This window comes from Mustela putorius, unplaced genomic scaffold (assembly GCF_011764305.1).
Source record: "Mustela putorius furo isolate JIRA1106 unplaced genomic scaffold, ASM1176430v1.1 tig00003856_pilon_pilon_pilon, whole genome shotgun sequence".
NCBI lineage: Eukaryota > Metazoa > Chordata > Mammalia > Carnivora > Mustelidae > Mustela > Mustela putorius.
Window position 1 is genome coordinate 150,307 of NW_025422008.1, and position 11,823 is coordinate 162,129.

At 42.6% G+C, this 11,823-nt stretch overlaps 1 long non-coding RNA gene across 2 annotated transcripts; it reads right to left on the reverse strand.

Moving 5' to 3' along the window:
- Positions 1-8,233: 8,233 nt before the first annotated feature.
- On the reverse strand, positions 8,234-11,067 carry LOC123387555. Of its 2 annotated transcripts, XR_006601996.1 has the most exons (4): positions 10,959-11,067; positions 10,377-10,577; positions 9,989-10,126; positions 8,236-9,217 (listed from the first exon to the last, which is right to left on the reverse strand). It is a non-coding gene; the product is annotated as an uncharacterized LOC123387555 (long non-coding RNA). The 2 variants fall into 2 exon arrangements; XR_006601995.1 differs by lacking the exon at positions 10,959-11,067 and having other exon boundaries at positions 8,234-9,217; positions 10,377-10,791.
- Between the last annotated feature and the right edge of the window lie 756 nt (positions 11,068-11,823).

The window sequence follows — 11,823 nt, forward strand, 5'->3', positions numbered from 1 at the left end:
GTGACTTCCATCTTCCACTTCCACAGCAGGTCAGCGTTCTCTATCTTGGAAGTGAACACAACTTCACCTGAAAGTCTGAGTCCTCAATAGTCTGATTTCCTTATATTTGCTGTAGTTTTCTATGCACCTATACCTTTGGAGTTGGAAATACTGAGAAATAGTACAGTGTTCAAGGTCAAAACTTTTGGCAGTTCACCAAGGGTTTGAAATTCTCTTCTTCATATACATCTTAATTCTTGTAGCAGTTCTGTTCTTTCCAACTGCTGTTGGCACACCAGGGAATTCAGACCCACATCCTTCATTCCCTGAAGTAACTAGCACAAGTTTCACATGTAAGAGACAGGTAAGTGTGTTTCATCCATTCCAGCATAGGAAGTATATAAAGTAGAATATTAGACTGTTCTCCTCTTAAACACCCAACAACCATCATTTCTCCAGAAATTTTTGGATGGCTAATGGCTCTGGCCAGAGTGCACATTTCCCAAAATAGAGCTAGTGACCCACCCATAGCCTCTGGCTCCTCTGCAAAACTCAAGCTGTGTTTAATTTGCAGAGTCATTCAGTGCAGACAAAAGGTTGATATCCAGGATCTATCAATAAAGAACTCCTCAAACTCAACACACACAAAACAGATAAGCATATCAAAAAAAAAAAAATGGGCAGAAGATATGAACAGACACTTCTCTAATGAAGACATACAAATGGCTATCAGACACATGAAAAAATATTCACCATCACTAGCCATCAGGGAGATTCAAATTAAAACCACATTGAGAGAAGTGTCTGTTCATATCTTCTGCCCATTTTTTGATATGATTATCTGTTTTGTGTGTGTTGAGTTTGAGGAGTTCTTTATAGGTCCTGGATATCAATCTTTTGTCTGTACTGTCATTTGCAAATATCTTCTCCCATTCTGTGGGTTGCCTCTTTGTTTTCTTGCTGTTTCCTTTGCCTTTGAAGACATATCTTGAAAGAAGTTGCTGTGGCTGATATCGAAGAGGTTACTGCCTATGATCACCTCTAGGATTCTGATGGATTCCTGTCTCATGTTGAGGTCTTTTATCCATTTCAAGTTTATCTTTGTGTACAGTGTAAGAGAATGTTCGAGTTTTATTCTTCTACATATAGCCGTCCAGTTTTCCCAGCACCATTTATTGAAGAGACTGTCTTTTTTCCACTGTATATTTTTTCCTGTTTCCCTCAAGTCTATGATCAAAGATTATTTGATCATAGACTTGAGGGTCCATATCTGGGCTCTCTACTCTGTTTCACTGGTCTATGTGTTTGTTTTTATGCCAGTACCATGCTGTCTTGGTGATCACAGCTTTGTAGTAAAGCTTGAAATCAGGTAACGTGATGTCACCAGTTTTATCTTTGTTTTTCAACATTTCCTTAGCAATTTGGGGTCTCTTCTGATTCCATACAAATTTCTGGATTATTTGCTCCAGCTCTTTGAAGATTACTGGTGGAAATTTTGATTGGAATGGCATTAAAAGTATAGATTGCTCTAGGCAGTATAGACATCTTAACAATGTTTATTCTTCTGATCCAAGAGCATGGAATGGTCTTCCATCTTTTTGTGTCTTCTTCAATTTCTTTCATGAGTGTTCTGTAGTTCCTCGAGTACAGATCCTTTACCTCTTTGATTAGCTTTATTACCAGATATGTTATGGTTCTTGGTGCTATAATAAATGGAATTGATTCTCTAATTTCCCTTTCTGTATTGGATGTGGAGAATGGGGAACCCTCTTACACTGTTGGTGGGAATGCAAGCTGGTGTAGCCTCTTTGGAAAACCTTGTGGAGATTCCTCAAGAAATTAAAAGTAGAACTTCCCTATGACCCTGCCATTGCACTACTGGGTATTTGCCCCAAAGATACAGATGTAGTGAAAAGAAGGGCCATCTGTACCCCAATGTTTATAGAAGCAATGGCCACGGTTGCCAAACTGTGGAAAGAACCAAGATGCCCTTCAACGGACGAATGGATAGGGAAGATGTGGTCCATATACACTATGGAATATTAGGCCTCCATCAGAAAGGATGAATACCCAACTTTTGTAGCAACATGGATGGGACTGGAAGAGATTATGCTGAGTGAAATAACTCAAGCAGAGAGAGTCAATTATCATATGGTTTCACTTATTTGTGGAGCATAACAAATAGCATGGAGGACAAGGGGAGTTAGAGAGGAGAGGGAGTTGAGGGAAATTGGAAGGGGAGGTGAACCATGAGAGACTATGGACTCTGAAAAACAATCTGAGGGGTTTGAAGGGGCGGGGGGTGGGAGGTTGGGGGAACCAGGTGGTGGGTATTAGAGAGGGCATCGATTGCCTGGAGGACTGGGTATGGTGCAAAAACAATGAGTATTGTTATGCTGAAAATAAATAAATTTTTAAAAATAACCAAAAAAAAAAAATCAAGTGGAGAAAATAAAATTTTGCAGACTCATTCAGCCCTCATCTCCTTCATATCAAACAGGATAAAGGCTCCATGAAAAAACAAACACACACACACTAATTAAGAAAAAAAGAGAAACACAAAAGACTCAACTATAGGGAACAAACTAGTGGTGGTTGGTGGGTGACTGATGGGTGAAATATGTGAGGGGGGTTATGGAGTACAATTACCAAGATGAGAACTGAGACATGTATAGAATTGTTGAATCACTATATGGTACACGTGAAACTAATCTAACCCTGTACATTAACTCTACTGGAATTTAGAAAACAATTTTTTTAAATATAAATAAATAAGAAATAAACTCTAGGACACTTTGTAAATTCATTTTTTGCTGAATTTACATAAGGGCACTGATAATATAAATGAAATATAAATGATGATTAAAATCTTTTTAAAAGAAATAATTTTCATTACCAAAAGAAACATGACCTCTGGCAGTAAAATTCAGCCTACCCCAAATCAGCTCAAACAAGAGTCAACTTTTATCTTCTGCTACCTGAGCATAAGGTATAAACTAACTATTCTCATAACCACACCAGGAGTCTGTATCCAGAACAGGAGGGCAGGACACCAGCTCACCCAGTACCAGCCTCAATCCTTTTGCTTCAGGGAGTCTGCAGCTTCAATAAGAACCACCATGAGCAGTTTGAGACTATGTTGGGCCGTAAGGGGGATATAACATCGGGCTACAAGAAAGTAATGAAGATTTGGCTCCTTGGAAAGCACCATCAACACCAGAGCCTGGACTAAAACCCTGCCCTGAAAGGTTCACAGTCTCTTCCAAAGAAGGATAAAGCACAGGGTCCTCTCCAGGCCCACCCACCAGGGACACATCTCCTGACCGAGACATGATATATAGAAACAGAGAGCCAGTGGAGGAAGCTAAAGAGAAGGAGAAAATGTGGAAGCTATCAGTCATGTTATAAAAGCAGACAACACCTTTATTGAGGTCCAGGAAAACCCCTACCCTGTGGAGAACTTGCACAAGGATTAGTTGAGTCACAGTGATGGTGCAGGAATAATATATATTGGCAAAGTGCCCACAATCCAGAACCCCTTTTCTGGGAACTCTTGTGCCAGTCCTACTTCTTCACACCTTCCCTACAGACCCCCAGAGCCCACTCATTTCTGTTTCTACTCTTGATTTTCACCTCCCAGTAACATCACTGTGATGTTTGGAGCTCACAGTCCAGGATGCTGTGTCTCTCCTATATCCTCAAATGTGTCCATTCAGATCATATTAGTCTTTTTATCAGAGACATCAAGGTCAGGATGTGCAGACTCTGGATCTAGAGTGCCAGATACTGCAGAGAGAGTTGCCAATCATGCAAGGCCTTCCCCTGCCCTATAAGAAGGCACACCACCAGTCCCACCACCCCCACCACCCCCCAAGATACCTAGCTGCAGGGAGGTCTAAGTCTTCTGAGATTAGAGCATTGTGACTCAAGCCCATAGCCCTCCAAACAAGAGAAGTAACCATGAGAATGATTAGGGGGTTAGCTATGTCACAGAACACTTAAGGATCAGATGATATTCCATGGACTGAGGGATATCTCTTTAGCATCCAATATCACTCACACTCACCAGTCTCAGCTACATGACTTTCACTGCCCCATTCAAGCCCACCACCATTGATGGTGCCAGCATCTGTATCATCAGCAAGCTGAAGGACATGTCAGCAGCCATCGGGCAGCAGTAAAAACACCCAGAAAGAAATAAAGGTAACTCACAGGCCTGGAACTTCTCCTTCTGCCAATCTACAAGGGAAGCACATTTCCCAAAAGTGAACAAAAACTAGAGATTTGAGGAGATTGTACACAACAATGTCAATATCTAGGCATCTGAAATACAGTGATGCAAGAATTATAGGGAAATATACTTTGGAAACATTCCACCAATGAATTTATTTCTTTTACACACACACACACACACACACACACACACACACACACACACTTGGAGCCATCCTACTACACCCTTCCCAGGAAAGACAGGCCATAAAACTTAACACCACTGAGAGTTTGGGTAACAATCTGAAAATAAGATTCTATTCCCAGTTTTCAGTATCAAACTATGCTTTCTTTTTTTTTTAGTTTATTTATTTTCAGCATAACAGTATTCATTATTTTTTCACCACACCCAGTGCTCCATGCAATCCGTGCCCTCTATAATACCCACCACCTGGTACCCCGATCTCCCACCCCCCCCCGCCACTTCAAACCCCTCAGATTGTTTTTCAGAGTCCACAGTCTCTCATGATTCATGCTTTCTTAATCCCTAGCTACACATCCACCCTGAAAGCTAAGTTTTCTTAAGAAAGAATTGGAGGAATCAAAATTTCTGAGTTCTCGGTGGTGTTTGGGTGGTTCAGTCAGTTAAGCACCTGACTCTTGATTTCCGCTCAGGTCATGATCTCAAACAGTCATGGGATCAAGCTCTGTGTTGAGCTCTGCACTTGGTGGGGGTCTGCTCGAGTATTCTCTCTCTTTCTTTGTCTCCTTCTGCCCCTCCTCCCACTCATTTTGTCTGTCTCTCTAAAATAAATAAATAAATTTCTTTAAATTTTTTTTTAATTTATTTATCTACAGCATAACAGTATTCATTATTTTTTCACCACACCCAGTGCTCCATGCAATCCATGCCCTCTATAATACCCACTACCTGGTACCCCAACCTCCCACCCCCCCCCAGCACTTCAAACTCCTCAGGTTGTTTTTCAGAGTCCATAGTCTCTCATGATTCACCTCCCCTTCCAATTTACCCCAACTCCCTTCTCCTCTCTAACACCCCTTGTCCTCCATGCTATTTGTTATGCTCCACAAATAAGTGAAACTATTTGATAGTTGACTCTCTCTGCTTGACTTATTTCACTCAGCATAATCTCTTCCAGTCCCGTCCATGTTGCTACAAAAGTTGGGTATTCATCCTTTCTGATGGAGGCATAATACTCCATAGTGTATATGGACCACATTTTCCTTATCCATTCGTCCATTGAAGGACATCTTGGTTCTTTCCATAGTTTGGCGTGAGACCTCCATTTATTTAACTGATTGAACTGATCTTGTAGGCTGACAATGTACAGACAATGCTCCTTGGTGGAGCTGCACTTTAAGGATGACTATCAGCCATGGGTGAGGAGAACTCTGGATACTCCATTAGAGAAATCTGGCCCAGTCAGGAGGCAACAGAGAGATTTCAAGGAAGATAGAGAAAGAAGTTCAAAGAAGGAATGACTTACATCCAATGAGAGGTCAGACACTAATGAATTTGCTTCCCTTTTCAATGGCATATTGAGATGAATATCATCACTCTATGTATGGGGAAACCCAAAAGTACTGGGGTTACTCATCTACTTCTCTCTGTAATACCTCACAGAGATCAAAAGCACCAGGAGACACATTATGTGATAGGTTTCAAATATGGCCATGTCCAAATCTTTAGAAATTATGAAATTGTTGCAACAGAGAGAATATTACAGATGTGATTATGATTAAGGAACTTGAGATGGGGTTGGGACAGAGGGAGAAAACAATGTCCCCAAACTCCTAAATGGAACCCCAAGCCCAAGTGTCCTAGGCACCAGATCAAGTTACCCTCTATAGCCTGAGGTCCTGAGTTGAGTAAGAGGAGAGCACAGGGCCCTCCTCCCCCAATGGCCCAAGGACACATAAACTCTTTCAACCTTCATACTCCCTTTTGGGAAAACAAAGGAAGCTAACTGATCAAAGCAAAACTTATATATGTCAGAAGACTGAAATGTCTGCAGTGGGAGAGCTATTACCTCCAGTAGGGCAGAGACTCCGGAACAAAATTAGAACATTCATAAAAATAAGGAAATGACATTTTCTTGAACATTTGGGATGTAGTTCTGTGACCACCACTCCCACTTACATAGATTTATTCAGATAAATGGGCTTTTCTGTCTGTGGTGATTTGCTTGATGGAAACAGATCACTTATATGGTTTCACTTATTTGTGGAGCATAACAAATAGCATGGAGGACATGGGGAGTTAGAGAGGAGAAGGGAGTTGGGGAAAATTGGAAGGGGAGGTGAATAATGAGAGACTATGGACTCTGAAAAACAATCTGAGGGGTTTGAAGTGGCGGGGGGTGGGAGGTCGGGGTACCAGGTGGTGGGTATTATAGAGGGCACGGATTGCATGGAGCACTGGGTGTGGTGAAAAAATAATGAATACTGTTATGCTGAAAATAAACAAATTTAATTTAAAAAATGGGCTGAACCCTGTCACCCTTTGAGAAGAAGAAACTTTGTTTACTTGTTCTTCACTGACAGATTAGTTGACTCCCAGTGAACACATTTCTATATAAATACTGATATGCATTAGCAAAGAAGAGGAATCAGAAGGAGAAGGAGAAGAAAGAGAAAAAGGGGAGTTGGCATTCCATTCTGAGACTCTACAATGCATCCAAATCTATGCTATCCATTTCAGAGGCTTAAGTGCATTCTTCACATCATTTCCACAGCAAAAGTCTTTCATTATGGATTATTTTGACAATTTCATGAATAAGATGAGATCAGACATTAGTCCACCTCACACTATGAGTCCATCAATGTGAAAATGTTGATTCTACTGTAAGGGTGTCTGTCCTGACAAAATAAACAGGTATACAAAGTTCACATTATTTTCCCACATAGGCTTCTTTTTCTTTCCAAGTTTTTATTTAAATTCCAGTTAGTTACCATACAGTGTAGTATTAGTTTCAAGCGAAGCATTTGGTGACTCATCACTTACATACAACACCCAGCGCTCACCACAAGTGCCCACCTTAATCCCTGTCCCTCATCTAGCCAACCTAGAAAGTAATCCTCACTTTCTTCTCTAGAGTTAAGAGTCTGTTACAAGGTATACTTTGACACACATGTGCTTCAGTTCAATAGAGAAGGGAGAGATGCTAAAAGAAGAATAGTTGATCCCCATTTTTAACAAATAAATCCCAAGAACCAGTAAGGCTCTCTGAAGGGATTTCCTCATACATCTGGTCCCCAGGCCTCCTTCACCCATGGCTCCCCCTTCTCTGCTGTCACAGTCATTATCCCTGATGGCGAACACAAACAGTCAAACACAGAAGCCCACATGTTACACAGGTTCAAAGGGCCCAGATCTTAACCGACCCCATTGTTAAAGGATGCTGTGGATAAACTTTTGTTGCATTAGGATCACCCTGATCACAATCTGGTCCCAATTCCATTAGAAGGTTGAGATGATCCCATTATCAGAAGCAAACTCAGTTAGATAATTAAAATAAATATGTCTTTTTAGAAATGGCTCAGACAGATGTCAAAGTTTATTACTTTTCATGCACCCAAATACCTTGAACACCCTCATAGTACTTCCCAATTTAACCACTGTGACTGCGATTTCTGGTCTCACTTCCACTGCTCTGAGCCACCCAAAACCTCTTTAAGAGGAATCACAGACTCTCTACTTTCCTTCTTATCTCCTCCTCTCTTCCCTACCAGTTTTCCCTTCCCTGATTTGCTCCCCACCTTTCTGTGGTAAACAATTCTCACTCCTCTAGATGTGTCCTTCTAGAAACTTCACACATTGCCCCTAATAAACCCAAACAAGGCAGAGCCCATCAGGCAAGTGCAATATTCTAAAACGAATGACAATGGTTGGGAACAATCATTAGTGACTGTTTTTTGAAATCTATACACATCATCTATCATAATGTTATATATTAAACATGTACTATAGATTGCAGTGTAATATATTTTAAAATATTTTATTCTTCAAGCTACACAAATATATATACAAGATTTTGTATATACTGAGGGTGGTTCACAGACCCCACTCCCAGGAATCCATAACTGTCCAGGGGGTTCTAGATCTCACATTCAGAACACCTATTCTAAAGCATTTAATTCCTCAGCAACTAAGAAGTTTAAAGGAAAAAACCCAGCTTAGACAAGGAGTCAGTGCATGAGAAAGTGAAATGAAGAACATACTAGGGGACCAGCAAGAAGCAGGAAAACCAAACTTAGATCTATGAAAAGTAGGAATTTCAGGGGAAAATGGATTCAGGACCAAGAATCCACTTAGGAAGACCTAAGTACTAAGCAGGCAAACATGATTTCTGAAATCTTTTGACATAGGAATTTCTAATCTATACAATCACTACCCTTTTCCAGACTCTCCTTATAAATGACCCCTTTATTGACATTGAACAAACCAAAATAATCAGTTAAAAATGTGTGTTCAGAGGGTGTTGCTAACCCCAACAGCCACCTATAGTAGAGAATGGGTCAGAATGGAGGCAGATCTGTGTTCCCAAGAACAGTCCCTGCAGTCTTCCAGAGGAAGAAGACAGAAGTGACAAGGACAGCATGTACACCAACCCTGTCCTGATGTGGGGTACATGACACAGAATGGGGCAGAGTTGAGGCTGGGGAGGTAAGGCCACCAGGAACCCCAGAGTTACTTACCTGCATATAGCTGTGCCTTCCTCCTGGCTGAAAGGGAGCACACCCTGGTGAGAACTCAGTCAGAACAAGCCTGCTCAGCATTCATCTACAGACCCTTGTCTGCCCTCTGGAATATAGGTGACACTAGCTGCAGAGCAGGGAAAATCTGGAGAGGAGATGACCTCCTGCCACGTGCTGACAGCAGGGTATTGAGGGAAAGTCCCTGGACCACAGGTCAGGAAGTCTGCATTGCAGGCTGAGTTTCACTCCTGTCCACAGCCATTTTGAGTCCTTCGCCAAGTCATTTAGCTCTCATTTGCCTCAAAACCTTAAAAAAAAAAAAACTTATTCTACTTGCACTGGATTTTGCACCTATTAACTGAGAATTATACAATATAGGAAAATATTTGAGGGAATAAAATATACATTATTCCATAATTGTAAAAAAGTTATTACTACATTCAGTGATTTCGATAACAGAGATATTTAAGAAAGAAGTCAAAAGGGAGGATGACTTCAGGACAGGGATGTGAGGTGAGCTCTGGGGTAAAGGTGGCCAATCTTAGATAACACATCGCTATTTGGGGGCATTGACAATTCATCCCACCGCACTCTCACACATAGTCTTTCCAGTCCTCTACCCACCACTTTGTGACCACAACTTCCAGGAACTGGAGAAAACACACTCTACCCAGTTGGTATTATGTGGTCAGGACCACTCCTTTGTTTAATGAACCCCATTTATTTTTATACCTTCTTTAATGAAATTTCAGAGCAGTTGGCTTTCAGATTCCACGTGCTAACAGAACTAGTTATATTAAAGGCTAAAAAGCAATCAATATGGTGGGTAGGTCAGTATTAGAATAAAGCCAAGATGTACAACAGACTCCAGGGACCACCATCACCCCCAGATTCCCAAGCACTGTGTAGGAAACACTGGCATAGATTCGGGAAAGCTCACGGAGTGGGGTCTGCCTCCCACCAGCTTCCACTTCTGCCCCCAGGGAAGGGTCCACATGCCTCTGCATGAAACAAGGAGAGGGGATACCTCTTGGCTTAATTAAGATGGAAGACAAAAGATATCTGGAAAGTCACTCACCAGCCAGGTAAATAGATTTCCTCCAGTCTTAAAGGTAACACAGGAAACAGAAGGTGAGAACCAGAACACCTCCTACAAAGGGGATGCAGAAAGTTCTGGAGAAAGAACAGAACTTTCCAAGAACTGCTTGCAGATCATCTGAAAGAAATTGAAAGATAGGCATGAACTCCCATCACTAAGAACAGCAAAGACTGCACCTGCAGAACCCACCAGAATATCTCTCTGTATCCTATAATAAGATCTAACTCCAGACCCCTCCAGCCTCCACAGCCCCAACTGTCCTCTATGAAACTACTTGGCCACCTACTCAGGCCAAGGGCCTTCCTGTCCACTTTTTCCTCCATACCAGCTTCCACATTCACAGACCATGGCCCCTTTCCTGCCTTACCTCTGGCATTCAGAACACTTTCCTTTGTGTTCTGGTCCTTTTGCTTGTCCTCATGCAGTTTCTCCTGTTCCTGCACCTCCTGCCACTTTGTGGTATGTTCTCTCTTGGTGTGGTAGGCAGTCCCAAGGGTTAAGAACATCAGCAAGTTCAGGCTCACTGTGAAAGCTGGCTTCCAAGGAGAGGCCCTAGGAAAGAAGGCCTCTGTGCCCAGCCAGAGACCCTGTCAGGGACACGGACCAGAACAGACCAGCCAAGCATACCCAGGAACACTTGCCCCTCCCTCCTAGAAAGGGCACTGACTTGAAATGAAAAGAGCCATTGCCTTCTCCTGGCCCAGAATGAGGCTGAAGACACGGCAGATCACATTGCCTGAAGAGCTGTTCTTCACCCACCAGAGAAGCCTCCAAACTAAACAGCCTCCCACTGTCTTGGGCATATATCTCAGAGAATATCAGGAACTTCTACCTTCTGAGACTCTCCACTATATCTGAGGCTTCAGAAGCCACCCCAAGGCCATGCACAGCACTTGGACCCCATCCTCCTCTGCTGCTTGGATGTGCACTTGAGGAGTAGAGCCCATACCTGCAAGAGAGAAGCTGGAGAATCCAGGAATCCCAGCAGAGTCTTTCTGCGCACAGCTCCAGGGACAGCATTGCATTCTGGGGTCTCTTTGAGGAGTGGCCTCTACAGGGAGCAAAACAGTAGCCCTAACTCAGGGAACAGAAGGAAAGTGCACAGGGACTGCTGCAGGCACAGAGTGCGGGCTCCTCTCCCTGAACATGAGGGTAGCGGTCCATCCTTTTGAGTGACAGAAGGAGGAATTTGGTCCCAGGATCCATCCTTCTCTGCTCTTCTCACCTCACACACTCTTGCACACCCACTGCCACTTGGTCATCATTTCCACCATTGACAACCCTACATACCTCCTGAGCTGTTTCCCTAACATCCACATCCCTGGGGGTTAGCTCTGACATTCCTCACAGATACTTCCAACTCAAATCCTGAACTAATTCATGATTGGACCCATCTGTGATAGGACAATGATTAAAATATCCCCAATCCTTCAGCCTTCCTTACATTCTGTGAGCCCTCTGACTCTCTGTAGTCTTCTGTCCCACCTCTAAACTCTGTCCCCAAACCTTCACACTCAGTTGAGTCTGCTTTCCAAACCTCTGTGAAACCAGTCGCCTCCTCTTCTACCCAGCTGCCCCTACACAGAGTCAGACAGCCAAACTTCCTCTATGTAACTACATCCATGCCTCCAGTCTCCATCCTTCATGCTGTTAAAGCAAAAACTCCTGCACAGTTCTGTTTAAATTTTCCTTAGGTCTGCATCGAAACTCCATTTACACAGCACACAAAGACTTCTCTACGCTGATGTCTGCCTCCACCCCTACCCAACAAAATCCCTGTGCACTTCCAGCCTAAATTCCATACCTGTGCCCCA